Source organism: Vulpes vulpes, chromosome 12 (assembly GCF_048418805.1).
Source record: "Vulpes vulpes isolate BD-2025 chromosome 12, VulVul3, whole genome shotgun sequence".
Classification (NCBI taxonomy): domain Eukaryota; kingdom Metazoa; phylum Chordata; class Mammalia; order Carnivora; family Canidae; genus Vulpes; species Vulpes vulpes.
This window is the reverse complement of record NC_132791.1, coordinates 87,895,836-87,913,321: the sequence shown is the minus strand read 5'-3', so window position 1 is coordinate 87,913,321 and position 17,486 is coordinate 87,895,836. Positions and strand designations below refer to the sequence as shown.

Below are 17,486 nucleotides of genomic sequence, written 5' to 3'. Positions count from 1 at the left end.
ATGCCCTCCTTAATCCCCATCACCTATTTCCCCCATCCCCATCCGCCTCCCCTCTGGTGACCATCAGTTTGTTCTCTATAGTTAAGAATCTGTTTCTTGGTTTGCCTCTCTCTTTTCCCCTTCGCTTGTTTGTTTTGCTTCTTAAATTTACATACAAGTGAAATCATATAGTATTTGTCTTTCTCTGATGGACTTATTTTACTTAGCATTATGCTCTCTAGCTCCATCCATGTCATTGCAAATGGCAAGATTTCATTCTTTTTCATGGCTGATTAATATTCCATTGTATTTATACACCACATCTCCTTTATCCATTCATAAGTTGATGGACACTTGGACTGTTTCCAGAGTTTGGCTATTGCAGATAATGCTGCTGTAAACCTCAGGGTGTGTGTAGCCCTTTGAATTAGTATTTTTGTATTCTTTGGTAAATTTCCTAACTAGTACAGTTGCAGGATACTAGGGTCGTTTTATTTTTAACTTTTGGAGGAACTTCCGTACTGTTTTCCAGAATGGCTGCACCAGTTTGCATTCCCACCACCAGTGCAAGAGGGTTCCCCTTTCTCCACAGCCTTACCAACACCTGCTGTTTCTTGCATTGTTGATTTTAGTCATTCGGACAGTCATGAGGTGATGTTTCATTGTGGTTCTTTTTTTTCTTTTCTTTTTTTTTTTTTTAATATTTTATCTATTTATTCATGAGAGACATAGAGAAAGAGAGGCAGACACACAGGCAGAGGGAGAAGCAGGCTCCATACAGGGAGCCCGATGTGGGACTCAATCCCAGGACCCCAGGATCACACCCTGAGCTGAAGGCAAGTGCTTAAATACTGAGCCACCCAGGTGTCCCTTCATTGTGGTTCTGATTGCATTTCCCCGATGATGAGTGATGTTGAACATCTTTTCATGAGTCTGTTGGTCACATATGTCTCCTTTGGAAAAATATCCATTCATTCTTCTCATTTTTTAGTTGGATTACTCGTTTTTTGGGGTGTTGAATTTTATTAAGTTTTTCATATGCTTTGGATACTAACATATCCATATGTCATTTGGTAATATCTTCTCCCATTCCATAGGTTGCCTTGTCATTTTGTTGATTGTTTCCTTTGCTGTGCAGAGGCTTTTTATCTTGAAGTCCTAGTAGTTAATTTTTGCTTTTGTTTCCCTTCCCTCAGGACACATATGTAGAAATTTGTTACAGCTAATGTCAAAGAGGTTACTGCCTATGTTTTCCTTTAGGATTTTTATGGTTCCATGTCTCACAGTTAGGGTCTTTAATCCATTTTGAATTTATTTTTGGTATGGTGTAAGAAAATGTTCCCGTTTCTTTCTTTTGCATGTTGCTGTCCAGTTTTCCCAACACCGATTTTTGAAGAGACCATCTTTTTTCCATTGGATAGTCTTTCCTGCTTTTTTAGAGATTGATTAACCATATAGTTGTGGGTTCAAATCTCTTAGGGCATGTTTTTTATTACAAAAATTTTTTTAAGATATTATTTATTTGAGAGAGAGAGAGAGAGGGAGGGAGGGAGAGAAAACACAAGCAGGGGGTGGGGATAGAGGGGGAAGCAGACCCCCTGTTTAGCAGGACTCAATCCCAGAACCTTGGGGGTCATGACCTGAGCTGAAGGTAGACACTTAACTGACTGAGCCACCCAGGTGCCCTCCCTTAGGACTTTTTAATCTATAGGTTCACCTTTTACTTTTCCTTACAGTTTATTTATTGAAGAAACCAGATCCTTTGCCTGTAGAATTTCTCACAGTGTGAATTTTTACTAATTGTTTCCCCATGGTGTCATTTGATTTGTTTTTCTATTTGCTATATTTCTTGTAAACTGGTAATTAGAAACAAAGGCTTGATCATATTTTTAATTTTTTGGCAGGACTTCAGAGGTGGGGTATGTGCTTTCTAACGCATGGCATCAGGGGCACATAATACCTTGTCCCCCACCTTTGTGAGGTGAAGTTTGAACAGTGAGCACAGCTGTTGTCAGCTTGATGCCTACATTATAAACATTGTCATCTGCTTCTTGCCTAATGGTTTTAGCAACTGTTGATAATTATTGTCAAGATCACGGATTAGCAGACTTTCTCTGTAAGGGGCTGGGTAGTGCATGTTTTCAGCTTTTGCAGACCATGTGGTCTCTGTCATCGTGGTGGGCCAGCAGCTTTGGGGAATACGTAAGTGATGGGCATGGTTGTGTTCCTGTAAAACTGTATTTGCCATCGTAGATTTGGCTCGCTAGCCATTGTTTGCCAACTCCTGACCTACACCAGTTGTTTCATTCGGGGTTGCAAAATAATATACTAATTCTATCATTCTTTGTTTATTAATTGAAGTGCTTCTGTAGTGAAGAATTTTACTTCATCCATTATTGATTTACTCTAAGGAACTATTTGTAGAGGAAGGGCAGGATAAATGCTCGAGTCTTTCCCTTTGTTTATTATCTACTTTCAGAATAAGGAGTTGGTTTCTTAGCATCCTCCAAAGGTAATCAGTTTGGTTTAAGAATCATCATGAAATTATGGATATTAAACGTATTTGATATTTCAGTCTTCCTAGACATAGGCCGTGTGGCTGTTAGTGTCACACTGCAGCCATGTGAAACTTCAGAGGCACCGTTAGCTCCATAGCAGAATGTCTGTTGTAGTTTTTTTTTTAAATTGAGGTATAATTAACATACAGTAAGTAGTATATTAGTTTCAGGTGTACAACAGTGATCTGACATTTGTGTACATTGCAAAAATGGTTACTATGATGAGTCCTCTTACCACCTGTCACCTTACAAAGTTAATACAGTGTTCTTGACTGTATGACTTGTTGATTTTATAACTGAAGGTTTGTACTGCTTAATCCCCTTTAGCCATTTCATCCCCATCCTCAACAGCTTTCCCCTCAGGCAGCCACCTATCTCTGTATCTCTGAGTCTGGGTTTTGTTTTATTTATTTTATAGAGTTCAACATAAGTGAAATCATGTGGCATTTGTCTTATTTCACTTAGTGTAGTTGTGTACCTCGAGGTACATCCATGTTGTCACATTTCATTCTTTTTTATGGCTCAGTAGTATTCCTGTGTGTGTGTGTGTGTGTGTGTGTGTGTGTGTGTGTGAGAGAGAGAGAGAGAGAGAGAGAGAGAGACATCTTTATTCATTCATCCACAGATAGGCACAGAGATTGTTTCCACATCTTGGCTATTGTATATAATGCTACAGGGAACATAGGGCTGCATGTATCTTTTTGAACTAGTGTTTTCATTTTTTTCAGATAGATGCAAGTAGATAGATAGTAGAATTGCTGGATCATATGGTAGCTCTGTTTTTAATTTTTTGAAGAGCCTCCATACTGTTTTCCATAGTGGCTGCACCAATTTACATCCCCACCAACAGTGAACAAGGATTACATTTTCTCTACATCCTCACCAACAATTGGTATTTCTTGTCTCTATGATACTTGCCATTTTGTCTGGTGTGAGGTGGTATCTCATTGCATTTCCATGATTGGTGATATTGTGCATCTTTTCATGTGCTTGTTATCCATCTGTGTCTTTTTTTGGAAAAATGTGTATCCACATTTTTAAATTGGATTCTTTGGGCTTTTTTGTTTTGTTTTTGTAATTGGGTCATATGTTTTTTTAATGTACTTTGGATATTTACCCCTTATTAGATACATGATTTGCAAATATCTTCCCTCATTCAGTAGGTGGTCCTTTCTTTCATCTTATTGATGGTTGCCTTCACTATCAGAGCTTTTTAGTTTGACAGTCTTATGTTTGCTTGCCTTTTTTCTTCTTTTGTAAAAGATTTTATTTATTTGTTTGTTTGTTTGTTTGTTTATTTATTTATTTAACAGAGAGAGCACAAGCAGGGGGAATGGCAGGCAGTGAGAGAGGGAGAAGCAGGGTCCCCTGCTGAGCAGGGAGCCCGATGTGGGGCTCAATCCCAGGACCCTGTGATCATGACCTGAGCCAAAGGCAGATGTCCAACTGACTGAGCCACCCAGGCGCCCTGCTTGCCTTTGGAGTCAGATCTTCCAAAAAAACATCATAAGGGAACCTCCATCTTCCAGTAATTCGCCAAAATGACCAACACAAAGGGAAAGAGGTGAGGTACCTGCTATATGTTCTCTAGGCCTTTTAGAAAACGTGGAGTTGTTCCTTTGGCCACATACATACGAATCTATAAGAAAGGTGATATTGTGGACATCAAGGGAATGGGCACTGTTCAAAAAGGAATGCCCCACAAATGTTACCATGGCAAAACTAGAAGAGTCTACAATGTTACTCAGCATGCTGTTGGCATTGTTGTAAACAAACAAGTTAAGGGCAAGATTCTTGCCAAGACCATTAATGTCCGCATTGAGCATATTAACACTCAAAGAGCCAAGATAGCTTACTGAAGCGTGTGAAGGAAAATGATCAGAAAAAGAGGAAGCCAAAGAGAAAGGTACTTGGGTCCAACTGAAGTGCCAGCCTGCCCCACCCAGAGAAGCACACTTTGTGAGAACCAATGGAAAGGAGCCTGAACTGCTGGAACGCATTCCCTATGAATTCATGGCATGATAACTGTAAAGAAAATAAAAGACCTCAGGATTGTAAAAGCGTTTCTCTTAAAAAACAAAAAACAAACAAAAAAACATCATAAGACCAATGTCAAGGAGCTTGCTGCCTAGGTTTTATTCTAGGAATTTTATGGTTTCAGGTCTTTCCTTCAAGTCTTTAGTCCATTTTGAGTTGATTTTTTTTTTTTTTTTTTTGTATATATGGTATAATGTAATGGCCCAGTTTCATTATTTTGCATGTAGCTGTCTGGTTTTCCCAACATCATTTATTGGAGACTGTCCTTTATATATTTGTATATTCTTGTCTTTGTCATAAATTAATTGTCCATATAAGCATATTTTATTTATGGGCTCTTAATTCTTTTTGATGTGATTGTAAATGGGATTTTTAAATTTCTTTTTCTGATAGCTTATTATTAGTGCATACAAACTATACAACACATATTTGTATAACAATTTTGTATCTTGGAAGTTTACTGAATTCATTTATAAGAACAGTTTTTTTTTTTTTTATGGAGTCTGTAGAGTTTTCTATATATAGTATGTCATCTACAAATAGTAACAGTTTTACTCCTTTCTTTACAATTTTCATGCCTTTAATTTCTTTTTCTTGCCTAATTGGTGTGGCTAGGATTTCTAACACCATGGTGAATAACAGTGGGGATAGTGGGTATGTTTGTCTTGTTCATAATCTTAGAGGAAAAGCCTTTAGGTTTTCACTGTTGAGTGTGATGTTAGCTCTGATTTTGTCATATATGGCCTTAGGTATATTCCTTCTGTGCCTGCTTTGTTGAGAGTTTTTATGGTAAATTGATGTTGAGTTTTTGTCAAGTGCTTTTTCTATCTATTGAGATGATTATATGATATTTATCTTTAATTTTGTTAATGCAGTATATCACATTAATTGATTTGCAGATGTTGAACTATCCTGGCATTGCTGGAGTAAATCCCACTTGAGTATGGTGTATGGTCCTATTAATGTATTGTTGAGTTCAGTTTGCTAGTATTTTGTTGAGGATTTTTGCACGTATGTTCATTAGGGATATTGGACTATAATTTTGTGTGTGTTGTGTTTTGTGCATGTGTGGTGTCCTTGTGTGGTTTTGGTATGCTGACTTCATAAAATGAGTTTGGAAAGTTTCTCTCCTCATAATTTTTTTATAATTTTTTTGGGAGAGTTTGAGACAGATAGGTATTAAATCTTTGAGTATTTGGTGGAATTCACTAGTGAAGCCATCTGGCCTTGGACTTTTATCTTTGGAGTTTTTGATTACTGATTCAATCTCCTTATGAGTAATCTGTCTATTCAGATTTTCTATTTCTTTATGAGTTAGTCTTGGAAGATTGTAAAGTCTAGGGATTTATCTATTTTTTCTAGATTGTTCAATTTGCTGGTATGTAATTGTTCACAGATCTCTTGTGATCCTTTGTATTTCTGTGGTATCAGTTGTAACATCTTTTTCATTTCTCATTTTATTTATTTGAACCCTCTTTTTGGTGAGTGTAGCTAAAGGCTTGTTAATTTTGTTAATCTTTTCAAAGAATCAGCTCCTAGCTTCATTGATCTTTTTTATTTCTTTGTCTTAATTTATTTCTGTTCTGATCTTTATTTCTTTATATTTTTTTTCTTCTTTTTACTAACTTTGGGCTTTATTTCTCCTTTTTAAAGGTATTTTTTAAGTGTAAAAGTAAATTGTTTGAGATTTCTGTTATTTCTTGAGGTGGGCCGTATTGCTATGAACTTCCCCTCTGATAACCACTTTTGCTGCATCTCATCTATTTTGGTGTATTGTATTTCTTTTATGTTAGTCTCTAGATATTTTTTTATTTCTTCTTTGATTTCTTCTATGACCTAGTAGTTGTTCTATGACCAGTTGTTTAATCTCCACATATTTATAGTTTTTCCAGTTTTCTTCTTGTAATTGATTTCTAGGTTCATACCATTGTGATCAGAAATGATACTTGATCTGATTTCAGTCTTCTTGAATTTATTGAGACTTGTTATGTGGCCAACCATGTGATCTATCCCAGAGAATATTCCATGTACACTTGAGAAGAATATGTATTCTTCTGCTTTTGGATGAATGTGCTGTATATATCTATTAAGTCCTTCTGGCCTAATGTCATTTAAAACCATGGTTTCCTTATTGATTTTATGTCTGGATGATCTATCCACTGGATTGACTCCTTTATCATAATGTAGTGCCCTTCTTTGTCTTTTATTATAGTCTTTGTTTTAAAGTTTATTTTGTCTTTATGAGTGTGTATGTATACCAGGTTTCATTTCATTTCCCTTTGCATGGGGTATTTTTTTTTTTTTATGCCATCACTTTCAGTCTGTGTCCTTACTTCTGAAGTGAGTCTCTTGTAGGCAGAATATAGATGGATCTAGTTTTATTGCTCATTTAACCATTCCATGTCTTTTGGTTGGAGAATTTAATCTGTTTTCATTTAAAATAATACTTCCATTTTATTAACTGTTTTCAGGCTGTTTTGTAGTTTCTCTCCGTTCTTCTTCCCTTGTGGTTTGATGACTTCCTTTAGTTTTATGTTTCATTTTCTTTCCCATTTTTTCTTTTGTGTATTTATTATAAGTTTTTGCTTTGTGGTTTATAAGAAAGTTCACTTATAACTTCCTATGTATATAACAGTCTGTTTTGAGTTGATAACAACTGAAATTTGAACACATTCTCAAACTCTATATTTTACTCCCTGCACCATGTTTGGTGCTTTTGATGTCATTTTTTACACCTTAACTAATTATTGTAGTTTTAGTTAATTATACTACTTTTGTCTTTTAACTTGTATGGTAGCTTTATAAGGGGTTAATATGCTACCTTTATTATATATTTACTTTTTGCGGTGAGACTTTTACCTTTGTGTGTTCCCTTGTTATCAGTGTCATTTCTTTTCAGCATGAAGACATCCCTTTGATATTTCTTGTAAGGCTGAGTTAGTAGTGATGAACTCCTCTAGTTCTTGCTTGTCTGGAAAATTCTTCATCTCTCCTTCAGATTTGAATGAGAGCCTTGCTGTGTAGTGTTTTCTTGGTTGGAAATGTATTCATTTCAGCACTTTGAATATGTCATGCCACCCTCTTCTGGCCTGCATAGTTTCTGTGGAGAAATCTGATAGCATTATGGGGTTTTCCTTGTACATAACAACTTTTTTTTTTTTTCTTTTGAGGCTTTTAAGATACTCTCTTTAACTTCTGACATTTTAAATCTCATGTGTCTTGTTATGGCTGTCTTTGGATTCGACTTATTTGGAACTCTTTGGGCTTCTTGGATCTGGAGGTCTGTTTCCTTCCCTAGGTTAGGGAAATTTTCAGTCATTATTTCTTGAAATAAGTGCTCCTTTTTCAGTTCTTTTTTTCTGGGACCCCAATATGTGACTTATTCCACCTGTTGTTGCAGATATCTCTTAAGTTATCTTAATTTTTTTAAAAAGATTTTATTTATTTATTCATGAGAGACACAGAGAAAGAGGCAGAGACTTAGGCAGAGGGAGAAGCAGGCTCTCTGCCTAAAGCCTGATGCAGGACTTGATCCCAGGTGCCCAGGATCATGCCCTGAGCTGAAAGCAGACATTCAACCACTGAGCCACCCAAGTGTCCCAAGTTATCTTCATTTTTAGAAATTCTTTTTTTTTTTTTTTTTTGGATGCTCTATCTGGATGAGTTCCATTGCTTTATTCTCCAGCTTATGGATACATCTTTCCGCTTCATCCAGACTGCTGTTGAACCCCTCTAGTGTATTTCTCCATTCAGTTACTGTATTCTTCATCTCTATGACCTCTGTTTGTTACTTTTTTTTGTTTTCTGTCTTCTTGTTGAAGTTCTTATTGTGTTCATCCATTTTCCTCCCAAGTTCAGTGAGCATCTTTCTAACCATCATTTTGAATTATCAGATAAAATTCTTGTCTTTGTATCATTAAGGGCTTTTTCTGAAATTTTGTCTTGTTCTTTAGTTTGGAACATGTTTTTCTATTTCTTTATTTTGCTTGACTCTCTGTGTTTGTTTCTGCGTGTTAGGTGGAACATCTACCTCTCTCAGTCTTGAAGGTGTGGCCTTCTGTAGGTGTGATCCTTCTTGTTCAGACCTGCCTTAGCTCCTGGTTGTCTTTCAAGCCTTTGTGACTGTCAAAACTTCCTAATGGGCCTCATTGCTTCAGATGTGCCAAGACCTGTCAGTGATCCAAGGGGAAGAATCTTGTTTAACACCTAGATACAGGCTGTTTGGAAACCAGACCCTCAGGCAGCAGCTCTTAAAGTATGCAAGTATATATAGTCTTGTGGGGCTATAATCATGGCTGTAGCAAGGCCAAAGGGTTGTGCAAAGGATGGTGTCTCCCTGCTATGTTCCCTGCTATGTTCCTTAGCTGCTAGATGTGTGGCCTAGCCTGCCCTTCAGGCTGAAGCTACAGGCTAAGTAAATAGGCCTTTTTTTTTTTTTTTTAAAGATTTTATTTATTTATTCATGATAGTCACAGAGAGAGAGAGAGAGAGAGAGGCAGAGACACAGGCAGAGGGAGAAGCAGGCTCCATGCAGGGAGCTCGATGTGGGATTCGATCCCGGGTCTCCAGGATCGCGCCCTGGGCCAAAGGCAGGCGCTAAACTGGTGTGCCACCCAGGGATCCCTTTTTTTTTTTTTTTTTTTTTTAACCTCAGGAAGATTAGGGTTGTGTTTCCCTCTGTTGTCTGTGTAGTGGTGCCCTAGAGATGGTGGCCTGCCAAGAGCTATTTCTCTGATCATTACATCCCTGTGGAGCTCTGGAACACCAGCCTTCTTGGTCACCAGGGCCAGGTGCCCAGATGTCTCCTGTGTGGATTGCCCATGACTTCTGGCATGAGCAAGACAGCTGGAGAGTGTACTTGGTGGGCCATGCTTGCTTCAGAAAGGCAGTGGGAAAATATCTTGTCTGCGTGTGCCCACAGGCTTTGGCAATGCAGCGAGAGCCTTGTCTGTGCATGTGTGTGCCTCACTTGTAGTGATTATCAAATAAAGCAATGGTCTCTTTCTGCAGCTGTAAAATCCATGATGCTACAGTTTTACAGTTTTATTAGGTAAGGAAAACATTTAATGTTTCTTAAACTCAAAAATTAGATTCTTTCTTGTAGTTTTACATATTTTTATCTGGGTTAATATACTTGTTTATGTATTTATTTTTTAGCATGGCTGGGTCGCTGTTGAGCCAAATTGACATTTGAAAGTTCAAAATGCAACTTTATTTCATTAGCCTACAATGTGAAATTTGATTTAATACCATATGTTTTTTCATTAGTGCCAAATAGGGAAAAATGGGCATATTTGAAGAGCTCAAATTTTGGTACATTCCAAAAAGCTCTCTCCTGATTTATCATCTATATTTCACTTAGCTCAACTGGTTCTGATAATTTCCTTCCTCAGTTCTTTTCTTGGTTACTTTAGCTCTTCAAATTCATTGGATTTTCTCTCTGCTACAGCCAAACTTTTACCCAGGCCCATTGTAGTCTGTCTTCTGGGACATTTATGGTTATGTGTGATCTCCTCTTCTTGTTTGTCCCATCAGTCTGCTGGCTACTTTGACACTTCCCTTTACCCTTTCTTTCCTTGGATTTATGGATAACCTTTGTTTCCTGCTCACCTTTTGATTCTTTTTTTCTCTTCTCTTTTCCCAGCATGTTAACAATGTTCCCAGGTCTTTTTTATGTATCCTAAGCATTTTTCTCTCTCTAAGTTGCTCTAACTTCCCTGGGAAGCTCATGATTTGCCAGTCTTATTTTCAGTATTTCAGTTACTCCTCATATGCAGATGACTTTTATAACTGTCTCATTCTGAGCTCTGATGTTTCTATTTCCATATTTATTGTGGAATATCAGATGTTTCAACTTTGACTTTTTCTAGCAAGTAAAAATAAAATCCAAGGGAAGAGAGGTACCTTTTAAATGTATTCATGTCATCATGGACCCCCGCTTGGGTGCTGGCTAATCCGTGAAAGATTTTGAAGATGAGCTTATTATATTTTTATTTAATTTAAATTTTAGTTAGTTTTTTTTTTTTTTTTTAACATACAGTCCAGTATTGGTTTTTGGAGTAGAATTAAGTAGATTCATCATTTACATACAATACCCAGTGCTTATCACAACAGGTGCCCTCCTTAATGCCTATCACCCACCTAGCCCATCCCTCACTCACCTCCATCCATCAACCCTCCATTTGTTCTCGGTAACTAAGAATCTTTTATGATTTGTTTCCCTCTCTCCTTTTCCCCCTTTCCTGTATGTTCCTGTTTTCTTTCTTAAATTCTACATGTGAGTGAGATCATACAGTATTTGTCTTTCTCTGACTGACTTATTTCACTTAGCATTATACACTCTAGCTCCATCTACATTACTGCAAATGGCAAGATTTCTTTCTTTTTAATGGCTGAGTAATATTCCATTGTGTTGGCTGTGTGTGTGTGTGTGTGTGTGTGTGTGTCTCCATCCATTCATGATTTGATGGACATTTGGGCTCTTTCCATAGTTTGGCTGTTGTTGATAATGCTGCTACAAATATTAGGGTGCATGTGCCCCTTTGAATTAGTATTTTTGTATCCTTTGGGTAAATACCTAGTAGCACAGTTGCTGGATCATGGGGGGTTCTATTTTCACATTTTGAGGAACGTCCATGCTGTTCTCCAGAGTGACTGTACCAGTTTGCATTTACACCACAGGTGTAAGAGGGTTCCCTTTCTTGGGGGCCTTTCTCCGTATCCTTGCCAACACCTGTTGTTTCTTGTGTTGTTAATTTTGGCCATTCTGATAAGTGTGAAGTGGTATCTCATCATGGTTTTGATTTGTATTTCCCTAATGAGTGATGTTGAGCATCTTTTCATGCGTCTATTAGCTATCCGGATGCCTTTTTTGGAAAAGTGTCTATTCCTGTCTTCCGCACATTTCTTAACTGGATTATTTGTTTTTTGGGTGTTGAATTTGATAAGCTCTTTGTTATTTATTTTAATTTAATTTAATTTGTGAGCAATCATTTGGTTTATAAAAAGATTAAAAATTTTTATTTTATTTTTAATTTTTATTTTTTTAAGATTTTACTTATTTTTTGATGAGAGACACACAGAGAGAGGCAGAGACACAGGCAGAGGGAGAAGCAGGCTCCCTCTGGGGAGCCTGTTGCAGGACTCGATCCTAGGACCCCGGGATCATGACCTGAGCCGAAGGCAGACACTCAACCACTGAACCACTCAGGCACCCTGAAACAAATTATAAGATGATGTGAAATATCAATTTCAAAACAACATCAGAAAGTGAGTGTATTTAACCATACTCAGCTCATAACAGAGCAGATGAGTAAGTGGAATAATAATTCATTCTATAACTCATATAGCTATATGATCTGGCAGTAGAAAAAGTTGGTAAAGGAATACAGAGAAACTCTTTTTTTTTTTTTTTTGAGAAACTCTATTAAGCATTAGAACAGGGGGCTCCATGATACTCTGGCATCCACTCAGTGTTGTACCTGTGGTTAGAAATGTTCATGGTGGGAACTCCAGGGATCTTCACATCCTTCATTTAGGGTCCCTGTTAGCTGTGGCTACAGTGTAACACTTGTGCTGAGTTATTCTCTATACTGAGCACTCATCTGCTTTCTTTGTGTGTGCATGGTCATCATTCAAATCTTGGATCCTTGGCAATCCTTAGAGACATTCGATATTTCTGCCCCAATTGCTCAGTTTCAGCCATCACAAACCAGTTATATAGGGGACACACTTGGTATACAGACAGTCCATCTTTGTCCTAAGTTGAGTTTGGCTTTAATGGAAAAGTTGATAAAGTTAGTATCAACCAGGATGTGGAAAGGCGGGTCCAGCTGTGTGTTATATTGGAAAAAGAAGCAGGAAGGATGTTGGGAGACTTCTCTTTCCTTGAGTGCACTGGGATCTTTCTTTTCTTTCTCTTTAGAGGTTTTAATCTACTCTTCTTTTTAAGGCTCTCCTCTCTGAGATTAAGCCTTCACTTCATGATTACATACATCCTTGCTTTCTTTTGCTTCTGCACTTCACACTGCATTCCTTTTGTTAATAGCTATCTGTTCTAATCTTCCACTACATCCTGTCTGTGTTGGCCCAGTCTCTGCTGGCTGTCCTTTGCTTTAGACACATCTATGACTTCTGTATTTAACATATCTTGTCCCATGGCACGTTTCCCTCCTTTTCATGAAGATTTTCCAGACTAATTCTGACCATCTAAAGAGACCAGCAGCTGAGCTACATTTTTCTCTCAACCATAAAATTAAGAGGAATTTTTTTCCATAACTTAAAAGCTTCTGTAAGCCAGTTATTTTCTGAGCTGATAAGAAAGAAAGCAGTGCTCTTCTGGCTTTGCTTTTTAAGGACATGAGTGTTTAATGGGTCTGTCACACAACACAATCCCTTAACCTTAATATGTAATAAATATAAAACTATCTTCCCTAACAATGTGCTTCTTTTCCTGTACAAATATCACTTTTATCTCATCGGAAAAACATTGTAGCTTTTCACTTTATCCTAATCTTCACCATGGAGTATATGTCAATCAGTAATGCTACATTATGTAGCTGTTTTGCAGAGTGACACATTCATTAAGATTGAATCTGAAAGGCCTTTTGAGAAAAGCCTTCTAGGGCAAATAAATGCAATAAAGTCTAACTATAGTTCTCTTTCTCCTTGCCAATCTTGGACTAAGACATATAGTAAATGTGGTAGGATTTGGAAAGTGATTCTTTTCCCTTTATAAATCTTTTTGCTCATTATTAGCTGAAGCATTTCATGAATTAGATTGTTCTCATTTTGCTGAGTCAGAGCACAGTTGGACTTTGGTAACTGTAAATATATTCCCTTTCAGGAGGTGTTGTAAATATTTTTCTTAATGCTGGAGAAGAGATGATATATTCTTTAGAATTATGGGAAGTGAGCAAAACACTTTGGGGAGAGATGAAAAGGAAAAATATTTTTGTCACTTTGTTTTTATTTTAGAGTAATAGTACAAAAATAATTTTGTGCTAAAAATAATATTTTTAGCTTTTCTTATGTCTATAATAATTTTGAGAAAGCTGTATTTAGATATAGTAGTGATGACTGTTTTGCTTAGTATATAAGGGTGTGTTTAGAGAAAATTAAAGACAACATATACCTTCTCAGGTTGATGTCTGGACATTTACAGAGAAACAATCCCAGAGGAATTGTGTCCTACAGATTTTATGAATCCATGTCTTTGATGAGCCCACACCTGAAACTGGTAGACAAATATGTATGAAAACTGATTTTTGGTGGTAAAGATAAAGAGATTCATTCATTTGTTCAACATATATTAAGGCTTCCTAGTTGCTATGATTTATGAATATTTTGACATACATATTTTATTTTATAGTTATAGATTTTTGAGAAGTTCAGCTGATCAGATTCTATATTTCTATATGGAAATTATGGGGTATTAGATTTAAAATTTAAAAATCTAGATAAAAAATGTATAGCATTTAAGAATATCAAGACAAAGTGCTGACTGCACCACACTTAGCCAGGTACGGTGCACTATCATAAATGGAGAGAGGAGGAATCTTGGAGACAATTTAATATATTTATCTATTAGGCAGGTAGTTACTCTGTGCTGGCTTCTGATAGGTGCTTGTGCTACAGTGGTAAACAATGTGTCAAAGGCTTTTCTATTCTTAGAAATTACATTCTAGTAGTGGAGGTTGAGAGCTGACAAATTAATTAGTCAAATTGGGCTTGTGGAAGACTGTCAAAGATAGAAAATAATATTATAATAGAAAATAAATGGAAAGGAATTTTTAAAATGAGGTAATTAGGAAGGTGCCCCTTGAAGACTATCCTGAAGTTGAGCTCTGTGAAAGAGAATGAGTGTGGCAAGGACATTCCCCATCCTAAGCAGGAAAGAGCTTGGAGTGTTCATAGAACTTAACAAAGGTGCATGTGATAGAAGGTAGTGTGGACTGGGGTTCAAGGAGGGACTGTATTCTAAACTCCATACTGCCTTGCTATATGGCGTTTGGATTTCAATCTGTACTTAAAAGAAAACTATCGAGCAGGCAATAGATATAATCTAATTTATATTTTAAGAAGTTCACTTTTGGCTATTGCAAAGAAAACAGTTGGTAGTAGGGAACACTTGGAAGCAGGATGATTACTTAGGAGGCAGTTTTATAGTGGACAAGGATGAAGGTCAGATGAAGGTAGATTAGAGGCATACTCTGGAAGCAGAATTGACTTGACTTGGTAATGGATTGGGTGTGAAGATAAGACAGTGTGGAATCAAAGATAACTCTCAGCTGAAGTCACTGTTAGCCTGAAAAATTAGGAGAATGGTGGTATTGTTTGTAATGATGGGGAAACTGTTGAGTGAGAATTAGAGGTGAAGACTAAGACTGGTCTTAGACTTACAATAAGTTTGAAGTATTTTTAAAGATTTATTTATTTATTTTAGAAAGAGAGAAAGAGTGTAAAAGCGGGGGGAAGGGTGGGAAAGGCAGAGGAAAAATGATAAAGCCAAGCAGATTCCCTGCTGAGCGTGGAGCCCCATGTGAGGCTCAATCTCACAAGTGAGGTCAGGACCCGACGCTGAAATCAAGAGTTGGATGCTTAACTGACTGAGCCTCCCAGAGTCCCAAATTTGAAATATTTATAAGAATACAAATAGTGCTTTTCAATAGACAGTCTGGAACTCAGAAGAAAGGTATGAGCTGTAAATACAAAACTGGGGGAGGTGTCAGTTGGTATTTAAAGCTGTTGGAGTAGATGAGGCAATCCAAGGGAAAGATTGCAAACAGAGAAGGAACAGTGTGGCTCAAGGCCAAGTACTAGGATGCTCCAGCATTTAGAGATTTGATAGAAGGGGAGCTGGGAGAGAACATTGAGAAAGAGTGATCAGGAAGAGAGCTGGAACAGTGTTACAGCACTGAAACAATGAGAAGAGAGGGTTTCAGGAGAAAGGGGGTGTGGCTCTCTGGGTAGAAAGCTATTGAGAGGTGAAACAAGATGAGGGCAGAAAAGGATCCATTTACCTTTGTAATCAGCTTCTGCTTTCAGGGGATCCCTGGGTGGCTCAGTGGTTTAGCGCCTGCCTTCAGCCCAGGGCATGATCCTGGAGTCCCAGGATCGAGTCCCACGTCAGGCTCCTTGCATGGAGCCTGCTTCTCCCTCTGCCTGTGTCTTTGCCTCTCTCTCTCTCTCTCTCTCTCTCTCTCTGTGTGTGTGTCTCTCATGAATAAATAAAAATCTTAAAAAAAAAAAAAAAAAGAAATCTTGCCTTATTTGTCTTTGCATCCCTAGCATCAACCATCTAGCCCAACACAAAATAAGCATTAGGAAAATACTTGTTCAAAGATTAAATGAAAGAGATAAAGTCAAAAGAGAGCTACTTCATGGAGTCTATCCCAAATTAAATCCAACTGTTGCTCTTGTGAGTGAGTTTCCATAGCAATCGATACAACTTTTCTATTAATTACTAATAACTGATGGAAATATATTGGAAGTCTTTGACTTTCAGAATGGTTTCAAGAGTATAACTGCATAATTTTTTATCTGTAGGTATATTCTGTGTTCTAAAAGAAAAGTGGCTATGTTAGTTTGGAAGAAGGGAATATTTGCGTGTATGTGTGTATAATATTAGTTTCATTTGGTGAAATTGGCAGCACAATAATTAAGCTACTTCCACCTAAGTTTGAAATTATAGAAATGATACAAAGCCACCTATTTCAATTTTTTTAGACATTTTATTCTTTCTTGATATGGTTAGAGAATTTTATAAAGCCTTGGTCAAGGGAAATTATGGAGGAAGGCATTAATAGCGAAGAGATTGGTTATAATGGGAAAGGATTCGGTCACTTTTAAGAATGTAATTTTCAGCCTGTATTCCTAATAACTCTTGATCTTAAATCATACCTTTGCTACTTCTAAGTATAGAGGAAGGTACAAAGCAAACAATTTGAACTTATAAGGTTTATTCATTATTTGTTAATACCCCGTATAGATAGGATAAATAAGAAAAACATAATGAAATTTCTCTTTCAACTCATCAGGTAGTAGAGGTTACTATGTTATTGCAAAATTGGTAGGTTATACTTGACTTGCAATGCGCTCTATCTATAGATAGAAAACCTAGGTAGCTTTTGGTACTGTGTTCAATGTGGAATCTTAGATGTACTACCAATTGAGAATGCTGAAGTACTTTAAAAATATCAATGGATATGTTACTTCTACATTCCAAATAGCATCCATATAGTGCTTGTTTATGCAAAATATTTATGCCTGTATGATTTCATTGAATCCTTACGACAACCTTGTGAGAGGCAGTGTTCTTGGTCTCTTAGCTCAAGATCATATAACCCGTCACTTTATAGAGCCAGCCCACAAATCTAGGTCTCCTGATTCCAGATCCCTGTGTTTCCATTTTGGACTGCCTGAAAGTGACGGTCATGCTCCTAGCATGCATAGGGTGAGGAGTACCTATCTTTTCCTCCTGTTGTTGGACATTCATTGTAGCATCGTAAGATTGTTAGCATCAAAGGATGCATCATTAATGTCTCCATGTGTATAAATGGCGGCTTCTCATCCAAAATTAATGGCCTGGAATTCTAGGTCATTAATTTGGTTGTATTCTAATAGATTATGATTCCCTATCAAATTAATTTGCTTGGTCTTGGAGAAGGGGTAAAATAAGAGTTTTAATCTTTGAGTCTTTGAATCTTTCTGGAATTCTCAGTATGCTGCCAAACAACCATTAAAGGTTATTGATGTTGCAGCTTAAATTCATTTAAAGTCAGCTGTCAATCCTTTGAAAATGAGTGCTTGCCATCTGTTGAGCCTATTCTTTTAGGACTTTCTAAGTTATAGCCTTCTATTATAATAAGAAAGATTGTTTTTAAAGAAAAGCCGTAATGGCAAAAACCTGAA

General features: G+C 37.1%; 1 protein-coding gene and 1 pseudogene across 15 annotated transcripts in view; one reads left to right on the top strand and one right to left on the bottom strand.

The window, feature by feature from the left end:
* RNF182 (ring finger protein 182) overlaps window positions 1–17,486 on the top strand; it is a 63,670-nt gene that overhangs the window by 31,440 nt on the left and 14,744 nt on the right. The window lies entirely within an intron of this gene.
* Window positions 12,001–12,558, bottom strand: LOC112920430 (rRNA-processing protein FCF1 homolog pseudogene; annotated as a pseudogene).